The 10305-nt window shown below is 30.5% G+C and overlaps 1 long non-coding RNA gene across 1 annotated transcript; it reads left to right on the top strand.

Moving 5' to 3' along the window:
- Nucleotides 1-2378: 2378 nt before the first annotated feature.
- Nucleotides 2379-6389, top strand: LOC147813469 (uncharacterized). Its single transcript, XR_015432455.1, has 3 exons — nucleotides 2379-2698; nucleotides 2967-3172; nucleotides 5458-6389. It is a non-coding gene; the product is annotated as an uncharacterized LOC147813469 (long non-coding RNA).
- The last annotated feature ends 3916 nt before the right edge of the window (nucleotides 6390-10305 follow it).

The following is a 10305-nucleotide window of genomic DNA, read 5'->3' as shown; positions in this document are numbered from 1 at the left end:
CCCGGAGATTTAAAATATAAAAAAATGAAAGAGTAATATTTTGAACTTTTATTTTTTTTAAAAAAAATTATCATGCATTTAGGGTAATAATTTATCGAGAAGAGAGATTAGGAGCAACGTTATAATTTTCCGTTTTGTTCCAATTTAACATAATTGAAAGTTTAATATTGAGAAAATTGCAAATAAGGAAAACTAAGTGACAACAATGTAGAAACACGTAAAATTTCGAAATCTGATCGAAATTAAATCAATGAAATGGCAAAATATAAAAAAAATTTTAAGTCTGCTTCAACTCGTGGATAAACTTAAAGAAAAGCTTACTAATGATTTTAATTTAAATAAGAAATATTTTAAAGCACCAGAAAAATTATAAATAAATAAATTAAATATATAAATAAATAAATAAATGAATAAATTAAATGTTGTCGTTGTTGTTCATTTACGTCGCACTATACAGTCACTCGAATTCGAGTGACTGTAGCTGCACAATGGGCTATTGGCGACGGTCTGGGAAACATCCCTGAGGATGATCCGAAGACATGCCATCACAATTTTGATCTTCTGCAGACGGGATGGCACCCCCGCTTTGGTAGCCCGACGACCTTTCACGCGAAGTCGAGCGCGAATAAATTAGATGAAGTAAATAATTAAAATAAATAAATAAACTTAATAAAATGAACAAAATAAATAAATAAATAATAGAAAACGCAATAGAATGGAGGAAAAAAAGAACCAAGATTTATAACTGATTTTAGAAAGAAAAAATATCAATACTAATCAAGCAAATTCCCATTATTTTATATTAATTAAAGAGAAAACAGTTTTTCTGTTTTTGAAATTTTTTTAAAACTAAAATTGAAGCATTCTAGACAAATCATAGATTCATAAAATTGACAGAAAACAAAATCATTATAAAACATTTAAATTAATATTACATTTTGAAAAAGAAAATTTATAGAATCATTATTCAACTGAAGGAAAGTAAGAAATTTTGTAACCAGCTTTTAGTATAAAGCAAAGAGTAACTTGAACCTGCATTAACTGATATTCTTTTAGAATTTGAAAAACTAATAAAACTTTCAGAGGAATATACTTTCCTTAAAAGCACTAAGCCGCACGAAATTCTAGGAGAGTATGCTATTTCCTTCTTCTAACATTTCTCACAAATCAGAAGCCACCTTTCGCTTATTTATTTTTTTCCGAAATTTTGTATCAATGTTTTTTTTTTGTGAATAGGCCAATGTTGAAACAAATTTGCAACTTTCCATCTTTTTGCAGAAAAAGCACTAACTTTAACAAGAAAAGAAATATTTTTTTAGAGCATTGTGGGAGCTGAAATTACTAAAGGCAAGTCGGCGTTCTCCTGCTACCAAAGGATTTTCTTGAAGATTGTACGTTAAAAGTAAGTCAATAGGTCACTGTATTTACGAGTGACCGTTATCAGGGCAGGATGTCATGAGTATTGATAAAAAGAGAGAAGTTAAAGAATTCCTCATTGCTACACAGTTTGCTGGGTTATGTTTTTGCAGTATATCAGACATATTTCAACAATTTATTTTAGGAAAATAAATGCATTTTAACTTTTTTTTCTAACGAGTAAGGGAGAAAAAGCTGTTAATGTTGTTAAAGCTTCGGCACCTCCTTAGTCCCTACGCAGCCAGTCCCTACGCAGCTGTTTATCAGACTTACACCTCGGCCTGGATTAGAGAAGAATAGCATTCCTACGATTCTTGAACTGGTAACCCACATGTAAAAAAAATTGGCTTGCTTTAAACTTTTCAAGTACATTAGTTAAAATCATTTTAATAATGAGATATAAAGTATTTTTACTAGGAGAATTAGCTCTTTTTTGCTGAAAAAAGACTTGGCAATTTCCTTTTCGCTATGGCGCGTGATGTGATTTTTTTATGGGTTACCAGCATACCCTCCAACTTTGGAAGATTTTGAAAATAATTCTTTCTAGTGGTAGCGAACCAAAGTAGAAATTTTTAAAGCAAATGGATCTCTCATAAAACTGTTATCAGAACTTAAGAATCTAGCCATATGGCCTGCACTTTTATAAGTAATAGTGGACAAGTTACGCTAAAATTAATTTTTCTTAAATATTAAGACATTAATTTTGCTACCGTCTGAAAAGAAGATTTCTGAAACTACGGAAATTCCGTAGCAGTTGGAGGGTATGGACCAGTACCACAAATATCTTAGCAACGGTTGTTAAGACACTATTTTTTGGAATCATTTATTTTTAATTCTAGAGAGTTAGGTTAATGCGTAGAGTTTCATCCCTCAATTTTGTTTTTGATGTTGACGTTTTTTTGTACGGAGTGTCTATTGCACCGATTATCGGCGCAGTAAAATTCATTTTGCTATCTTACGGATCAAATTTTTAACCAATCATAGAGCGTATCTGTCCACGTGACTCTCCGATTTTTTTTTCAAAAATAATTTAGCTCTGTTTATCGTAGTCAAGGCAGCTACAATTTTTGTAGCATCTTGATTTTCTTCATATGAAGAATAACAAATAGCCATTCATGAATTTGAAAAAGAAAAAAGGACAATCTTCTGGAAGAGAGAAGCGAAAACTTTACAAAATGCTTCAAAGAAATTTAAAAAATTTGATAAGGCTCCCCTGGAATTGAAATACACATGGTGGAAGAATTCATTAAAAAAAATGTACAGATAACAGTCGCCAATCCAAGTAAGTAAATTTTGTATTGTTTAATTAATTTTTAAAATGTGTTATTTAAAATGAATTATTTAAAATGTGTTAATTGATTAGCAACATCGTTCCTGATGTCACCATGTCAATAGTCACTATACACCTTGTAAAGAACAATTTAACACTCTTGTTTTATATGTTCTCTGACCTGCTATCTATTATTTTATATTGTGTCTGCAAGCCCTTATAGAGTTTAGTTTATAAATTTTTTAGACGTAGTTTGTTTAAAAAAAATTTTATTTTCCAGAACCTTTACTCAAAATTGTCCAGCTGCTGTCTCCAGATAAACAATTTTTGCAGATAAAATCAATGAATGAGGATCATGACCATGTCCTCTCCGAATCTTTGTTCCGTTCTTCGCCTAAAGAAAGCCTGATACCTGTTGAGCACCAAGAGAAAGTTCAAAAATATGTGAATCTCTAAGTGTCTATATTTCTGTTCCATTTCATATAGGTAAAAAATTTTCCTACATTTACTCTAATTATCTCCATTTTCTATCATAATATTGTTTGTATAGTTAAGAAATTATTTTGTTACTCAGAGTGATTTACACTGACTTACGTGTGAATATTATAATATCTATTTGAACTTATTGTTGTTGCTCAAACTGTTGTTAATGGAGATTTCTGTATCGTGATCTGCGGCAGAGTAATCGCAAAGTCCAGGAAACTTCCGGGCAGTGACCCGCGAGAAACTAAAAGCAATGTCATAGAAAGGGACTGACTCATAGGGTATAACTTGTAGTTGACCCTAGGCTATTATCTACATATAATTTTTAAAAAATTTGCAAGTTTAAAATCTGTTTGGCACCTTGGCAATTGTAGTTGCTTCGCCAGGTCATAATTCGCCAGATCATATCCCCTGTTTTTTTACCTTGCCATAATGTCAAATGTATTTTAGTTATATATAAGAGCATAGTAAATTTTCATATGCAGTCCTTGCTTTAAATTTTATGTATCCATAAAATATGGTTAGAAGCAAAGACACATAGAAAATTCAAATTCTGAATTTGTTTTTGGCCAAGTAAAATAAGTTTTGAGGCAAATTTAATGTTTGTGTTCTAAAAATAAATTCAATGAAATACTTGTAAGTAAAGCAAGTACATTGACTTTAGTTATGCAAACTGTTATAACAATATAATTATTTTAATAATTTAATGCATGATCCTTATAATAGTATTATATTAGTAAACAATTTGTTTCCGATTGAGGAAGAATATATTCGGAGTGTTATTATCATAAATAGTGATTTTGTGCTGACATTTAATATAATTCATCTTTCTTTAAATATCTTTATTCACTTTAAATTATGACATAGTATTTTTTATGATAATGATCTTTTTTTTATAAGTTTTACTGTGTAAATATTTTTATTTAAATAGTATTGTAAAAGCTTAAAAATAGAAATAAATCCAAAAAGTTAATATAAAATGCATATAACAAAATTAAAAGGAGTTTAAATACCGCATCATCACCAACTCACTAATACATATACAGTGATACCTCGGGATACGAGTTTAATTCATTCCCTAACCTTGCTCGTATCTCAAAGCAATTTTGCCCATTGAAATGCCATTAATCCGTTCCATCCCCAAAAATGCTACCCTCAATTGTTTTTGTTGTGTGTTTTTGAATAAGAAAAATGTATTTATAAATGACAAATACTGTATAAAAACATAATAAAAGAGAATGTAAAGCAGAAAAAACTGCTTTTATAAAGTGTACATGCATATTTGTATTTTGGTTACTTAAATGCAACTTACACACAACTTAAATGCTACTATATGCTTAATTTTAGTCACTGCTTTTCTCTTCACTGGTCTTTGCTTTTTTAGCCAGATTTAAAAACTGTCCAAGGAGGTTTGTTTCTTCCTTTTCAGAATGCTGGAGAAATGAGTTAGGAAAGTCTCATTAAATAGCTCCGATGTACTACCAGTTTCAACTTTTTCAGGGTGTTTCTTTTCCACGAACTGTGAAATTCTCTTCCACATTCCCAAGAATTCTTTTATCTCATTTGTAGAGATAACCTCCTCCACCTCTGGTTCTTCCTCGAATCCAATTTCTTGCAGTACGCCCGAATGCTCACCCATCACCAGGTCCATGGATTTTCTCAGAGGCACAATCTCCTCCTCCGCTGGCACTTCGAGTTCGAATCCTTCAAAGCTACGAACTTAGCCGACAGCACAATTTTCGGCTATAGACTTCGAGGCTCGGTGGGTGAACGGGAGCATTGTCGAGGACGAGAAGGGCTTGCAAGGCCATTCCTCGTATCTCAAATAACTCGTATGTAAGGGCATTCGTATCTCAAGGTACCACTGTATTTGAATCTTTTTTATTGTTAAAGACACAATTTTTAACTCTAACATTATAAAATATAAATGCAACAATAATGTGAAAGGAACAAGTATATTAATCTTGCATTAAAACAATTTCAATTTGGTCAGATTTATTATTTTCCCTTCCTTAGCTTTTCTAACTGCACAATTTAGCAAATGAGATTACAATACACAATTTAGAAATTCTTTCTAAAATTAAAAAAAAATTTCCTTTTTTTTTTGTTTTGTTTTGCATATTTAAAAAAAAATCACTCATTAAATAGCCCAAGAATTAATTCTATTATTTATGCCGGGTTCCCATCGTCCTTAAAAACTACTTTATTTTTATTTTAGCAATTTTTATCTTCTGCAATGATTTCTTTTATCTAGCTTTTTTTTTTCTTAAAATATTGTATATTTTTAGGTTTAACGACAAAAGTTGTTGGTTTGAAGAGGAAGAAAGGTAATAGGCCCACTCCTTTTACAAGAAAAGCAGTTTTGGAGGGAAAAAAATATGCTTATGAACTGCTTTGTAGATGAAGAGACATTATCGAAGACCATAAATAAAGGCATTTTGAAGAAGAAGCTGCTATAGAATGTGGTATAGAGAAGCTTTCTTCTTGTATGGAATGTGTTGAAATTAATGAAGTGAAGCTGTTCTTTACTTCTGATGGGTGGCTATTGGTTAAAAATGTGATTTTACAAAATCGAGAATGATGACATGGGAATGTTATTCATGCAAACAAGATTGCGGTATGGTGATACTATTTTGTGCGACTCTTATTCGCAGTGGTATCACTATTCCTGTGTCGGTCCTCTGCAGCCTCCAGAGCAAAAGTATTGTTCAAAATCTAAACTTTTTAGACTTTTTTTTTTAGCTTATTTTGATTTTCTTCCTGTGAGATATATTTTGAATAGATATTTGTCATGTGTAAGCCAACTTTATATTTTTTTTGATTCTGAAACAAACTTTATTTCTTAATTAGTAATTTTTATTGCTTTTTTTTTTAAAAAAAAATATTTGTTTAACCATTGTCAAATTTCAAGTAAATGTCCACATAAAAACTCATCATTTACCTTTCATTATTAATTTCTGATGGACTTCAATGACATAAATTTTCCCACCAAGTTGTTAAATAATTAAGTTTCTAGGTATAGGTGTTACCTATTTTGAGAGAATAGTACTTTACTTTCAATAAATTTGCATTCAGTATGTTCCTTTTAACTGTAATTTATGTAGTATATGTTTCTTTCAACTTTGTGATTGCTTGCTTCTAATCCTAATTGTATAAATTTATATTTAGTTTTTTAAATCTGCTACATTTTTGTCCAATAAAAGTTTAGTTTCTTCCTGCATTTGTGTTTGATGAAATTTTGATAATATACAAGGTTTTGTATTTATAGAAATGTTTCGAGAATAAATTTTTAAAAAATCAACTCCTTTCTTTCCTACACTTAATCTTTAAATATTGATTATAAAATTCCTATTTATCAACTTCCTCTGTTTTATGAAGATTTTACTTTGAAAATTATCTTTTATATTTGATTCTTAATTTAAATAAGTGGAACTTAAAAAATTTTAACCTCCACAACATATGTATAATATCAAACATATATAGTACCAAACATGGTATTACTTTGATACGGGCACTGAAAAAATTAAATCGTATTTAATTAATTTTAAATCTTAAATGACAATACAAATAAATCTGAGTTACTTAAGATTCCAGCAGTTTATCTTCACACAATTTTATTTTTTAACTTATTTTTGTGTCTACTCCAGGTTAGTGAAAGGACATTTTATACTATGTCCCAGGTTCAAAAAACAAGTGCTTTAAATTTCTCAAGAAACACTTAAAGGATTATTTTGTAACTTTGAAGATGTTTAGTTTTTTGCGCATCAGACACAGATCTATAGCAATTCAGTTGAAATTTGAGACTTCTACCCGTAAGGCAGAAAAATTCTAAGTTTATTTACAATAATTCTTTTAAGTGGTAAAGTGACAAATTTAGCTTTCAGTGGTCCAAAAGTAATCGTAACTTGTTTTGTCAATAGGCAGGACTGATTACGCTCTGGAAAAATCCCGAATTTTTCGCTAACAGTGATCCTAAGATCGAAGGTTCAGACGTTTCAAAAAATCATTGATCACAGAAGTTTCTGGAAATCAAATTTTCAAAGGCGAAACTTAAAAACACAGTTTATTTTATTTGTTTGTAAGGGAGAGCCAGATACTTTATAAGCTTATATTCCTGATAAATATTTATTTTTTATTAGTAAATGGATATTATAATCATAAACTCAAGAAAAACATACAGTAAAACCTTTTTTTGTGCGTTGGATAGGGGCCGCATAAAAGAAATGATACAAAAAAAATTATAAGTTATTACGTATAACAAACAACTTCGTACGATATAGTACCTAATAAAAAAAAATTTATGCGGTGCTTAGGGACCGCATAGAAAAAGTTGGACTTAAAAACAATACATCAATGATTTATGAGAGAATGCTTTCAATTAAATTAGACCTAAAGAAATTTTAAAAATAATTAATTCTTCATTGTCCATGTACATGGAGAAGTTTTCAAATTATGCGTTAAATAGTTTGCTGCTACTCGTCGTAAGCAAAACGCGCATCTTCTGAACTGGTTAACAATAGCTTGAAGATAGGATTTCAATTGATTTGTTTCTTAGTACCATAAAATCGGTGATCAGTTTTATGACGACGGTCGACTGGTCAATTGCTTGTAAACCTCATGAAGTATAACTTTAAACACCAAATTGTATCTCAAAAATTTCAGAGTTGACCCTCGTATGTACGTAACTGACTCTGCCTTATCAAGAGATTGTTTAAAATAAATGAACAGAGCATCGCGAAGTCCAGATACATCGTTGTCAAGGAGAGACCACGTAATCAGAGTTCGTCCACAACATGTATATGTACATTGATAGGAAAAATTAAACTGGCGCCAACGCCGCTAAGATTCATATACCGCATAAAAATAAATCGCACAAAACCAAAATCGCATAAATAAGGACCGCACAGAGACAGGATTTACTGTATTTGTAAATTTTAATTACTTCTCCTGGTCATCATAGGTATGTATAAAATTTTAAATATATTCTAAGTAAACTAAGAAATATTGAAAAAAAAGGAAAAATCTGAAATAGACTAAAATTATGGAAGAAAAAAAAACATACCTTTTTTTTTTTTTTGCATCCTGACTGAATTAGGAAGTAATATGACCCTTCATCCATTAGTTACATATGTAGTTTTAGTTTAACACAAAAGAGAAATTCTTGGAAATTGATCATGATCCGATCTAACTGTACAAACAAGTACGCTTTTAAAACATTGCCCCTGTCCCTGAAACTGATATGCCTTCAACCATCAAGATTAGAAGCAAAGCTATTTTAAACTGAAAATATTTTGCCATAGTAAAAACGAATTGACTATCCTTTAATGGCAGAAAGGGATGTTTGGCCTGAAATGTATCGTAACATACATTCCAATCGTTTTTCAGCCTGGAATGTACAATGCGCAACAAAAGGAAAAAAAACAACGAACTGGACCACCCTGAATAACTTTTGATTTGATGATAAGATGTCTAGGACTTGCAAGTCTGTACTAAAATTAGCACATTTGAGGTCACCATGGTGACATCAAATGTGCTAATTTTAGTACAGACGATATTTTAAGTGCCAAAATTAAATAGAAATCGCACTTTCTTCCAATAAGCATACCATTTTTGACGGATTTGGATTTCTAGACCCCAAAATATACGGGTATAGCAGCAGTCCATGAAATATGGCGGTCAAGAAAGTGCTCCAAAGTTTGGACCTCTTAATGTTAATTTTATTTTACGCATTGTGTTACATCAAAATTTTTTAAGCGAATCGAAGAAAATTTTCACACACTTATAAAATTCATTTATCCAAAAATAATTTTTAGTAAACTTTCATTATTTTTTATTATTTTATTCAATTTTGGTAAAAAAAACTTTTGAAAAGTTATCAAGTTTTTTTGCATCAGTTTTTAAATAATATAATTTTACATGGCAAAATACAAAATTTGAGCGAAATCAGTCGAATAGTCTCTTAGAAATTGAATTTCAAAAGGGCTAGATATTTAAACTTCGATCTCTCAGGAACTATTCGATCGATTTCGCTCAAATTTTGTCTTGTAAAATTATAATTTTTAAAATGGGTGCAAAGAATTGTATACCTACTTTTAAAAAGTTTTTCAACCATTATTGAATAAAATAATGAAAGTTCACTAAAAATTAATTTTTTGCATAGAATTATCTAATTTGCTTTAAAAGTTCTCGAGATGTAGCGAAATACACAAAATAGTAAGATTTATTACATTAACTTCTCCTGGCTATAAATTGTTGCCGCTTCCTCCTATATTTAGGGGGTTCGTAAATCTGTCTGTAGCCTTCCAAAAATGGTATATGTTTATTCAGAGAAAGTACTTTTTTTTTTGTCTGACTTCTTCGTAACTTAAAATATCGTCGACTCTTATTAATTAGCATATTTGTGGTCACCCATCTCTTAAACCATTAAGATTGAGCCCTAAGCGTGAAGGTCTCTGATCATTAGATCAAAAGTTATTTAGAGTGCCCTTAAGGATAAATTGAGGTATTTTTCAAAGGTAAAAATGAAATTAATATTTAAATATGTCATTAGGTTGAAAAGGGTTCAAATGAATATCTCAAAATTTACCTCAAATATACCTCCAGAGGTATATGTAACAACCTGAGGTGTTTCATCTTACATTTGAGGAGGTAGATATTTACTACTTTAAGGTGTTTCTTTTTCAACCTTAGGTTATTACTTATCAACCTGAAATATAATTCTTTACACCTAGCTATGGAACTATTTGTTCAACAACCTTAGGTGCTTCATTTTAACACTTCAAGTTATTCTGGAGCTGCCTAAAGTGTATTTTTTGACAATTGTAAAGGTAATATTTCATTAACGTGAAGTGTTCGCTGCTCTACTCATTACAGATATATCGAGCCTAAAATAGCTATTTTTAACGCAAGTAAGTAAGAATGTTGGGCCCAAGCATTATAAATGTGAATGCACACTTTAAATATTGCCAATGATTTCCCCATCATTTTAAATTTAAAAACATTAATCTGAAGACAAAATGTTGAGTGTAGATATAGATTCCTAAAACACGGTTTCAAAGTATCTGTCTTTGGATGGAGCTCCCACTCTGCATTTTTGCATTATAAAACCAAGTGAGAGGTTTTCTTGGACGATGGGT

Source organism: Parasteatoda tepidariorum, chromosome 3 (assembly GCF_982258835.1).
Source record: "Parasteatoda tepidariorum strain Cologne lab strain chromosome 3, Ptep-v5.0, whole genome shotgun sequence".
In the NCBI taxonomy this organism is placed as follows: domain Eukaryota; kingdom Metazoa; phylum Arthropoda; class Arachnida; order Araneae; family Theridiidae; genus Parasteatoda; species Parasteatoda tepidariorum.
The sequence above is the reverse complement of the archived record's forward strand: the minus strand, read 5'-3'. Positions and strand labels throughout refer to the sequence as shown.